The sequence below is a fragment of the Arachis duranensis genome, chromosome 3, assembly GCF_000817695.3.
Source record: "Arachis duranensis cultivar V14167 chromosome 3, aradu.V14167.gnm2.J7QH, whole genome shotgun sequence".
Taxonomy (NCBI): Eukaryota; Viridiplantae; Streptophyta; class Magnoliopsida; order Fabales; family Fabaceae; genus Arachis; species Arachis duranensis.
This window is the reverse complement of record NC_029774.3, coordinates 93,100,156-93,101,694: the sequence shown is the minus strand read 5'-3', so window position 1 is coordinate 93,101,694 and position 1,539 is coordinate 93,100,156. Positions and strand designations below refer to the sequence as shown.

At 41.8% G+C, this 1,539-nt stretch overlaps 1 long non-coding RNA gene across 1 annotated transcript in view; it reads right to left on the bottom strand.

Moving 5' to 3' along the window:
- Nucleotides 1-1,158: 1,158 nt before the first annotated feature.
- Nucleotides 1,159-1,539, bottom strand: part of LOC107479742 (uncharacterized) — a 16,269-nt gene continuing 15,888 nt past the window's right edge. Inside the window, exon 4 of the long non-coding RNA XR_008006908.1 lies at nt 1,159-1,435. This is a non-coding gene — a long non-coding RNA (uncharacterized LOC107479742). The remainder of the gene's footprint in view (nt 1,436-1,539) is intronic.

Genomic DNA, 1,539 nt, shown 5'->3' with positions numbered 1-1,539 from the left:
AAGGTATAAAAATAGGCGTTTAAACGCCCAGTTTGGCACCTTTCTGGGCGTTTAAACGCCAGAAAAGGGCAGTAACCTGGTGTTTAAACGCCAGAAAGGCACACAGAGGGGCGATGCAAAATCCTTGACACCTCAGGATCTGTGGACCCCACAGGATCCCCACCTACCACACCTCACTCTCCCTCTTCTTCACACCTTTCCATAACACTATTCCGCAACACCCACCTACCTCACCATTCAAATTCAAACCATTGCCCTCCCAAACCCACCCATTCTCTACATGGTTACCCTCTCTCCCTTACCATATATATAACCCTCCTTACCACATTCCATTTCACACATCCAACACTTAACACCTTTGGCCGAATTCCCACACACCTCCATCTCCTCTATTTCTTCTTCTTCTCCTCCTTTCTTTCTTCTTTTACTCGAGGACGAGCAAACCTTTTAAGTTTGGTGTGGGAAAAAGCGTTGCTTTTTGTTTTTTCATAACTATTAATGGCACCTAAGGCTGGAAAAACCTCTAGAAAGAGGAAAAAGGAAGGCAGTGGCTTCCACCTCCGAGTCATGGGACATGGAGAGATTCATTGATAAACCACTATTTTGTGATTCATATTGTGTTTAATTGTGTGGTTTTATCAAGTCTTTGCCCACTTATTCATATGATTTGCATGTATTTACAATTCCTTCCTAAAAATATCCTATGATTAAAAACTTGCTTCCTAAGATCTTTCAGTTATATATTTTTATCTTCCTTTGTACCATTCGATGCCGTGATCTGTGTGTTAAGTGTTTCAGGCTTCATAGGGCAGGAATGGCATAAGGAATGAAGAGGAAGCGTGCAAAAATGGAAGGAACACAAAGAATTGAGGAAATGACCAGCGAGAAGTCACGCGGTCGCATGGCTGACGCGACCGCGCGAAACGGAAGAAATCACAGTGATGCGCTCGTGTGCTTGACGCAACCGCGCGGATTGGAAGCTGCACGAATGAAGCGAATACATGGATGATGTGCACGCGTGGTATGAGAAACGCTGAGTGACGCGAACGCGTGGATGTAACACCCTAACTACCAAAGCTCACGCTTCCGGCTGCGCAACTCTGATAGCTCAGACATTACGACGACAGTTATACTATTCAATACTAAAATATGAGCCTGTTTAAAAACTTTAAACCGCAATACCATTCCCAAAAATACTTTCGCCATACAACGTACGTCCATACATACCATACAACTTACAGAAACTCATAAAGAGTACATCCATATATATATACATACATATATAAATAATATTACAAACATTATCCAGTACAATTCCTATCCCTCTCACAGAATATATCAAGATAAAGGTGAGGGTACAAAAAGAATAATCTAAGCAATACAGAGCATCTCAATAACAAATAATTAAACTCTTCATAACTTCTGCGCCCAAATCCTGAAAGGGGAAAAATGTAGGGGGTGAGAACATCATCCTCGAAAGGGTTCTCAGTAGAGGGTTTTTAGGAATTACTGTAATAGGATACATGAAGATAAACCGTA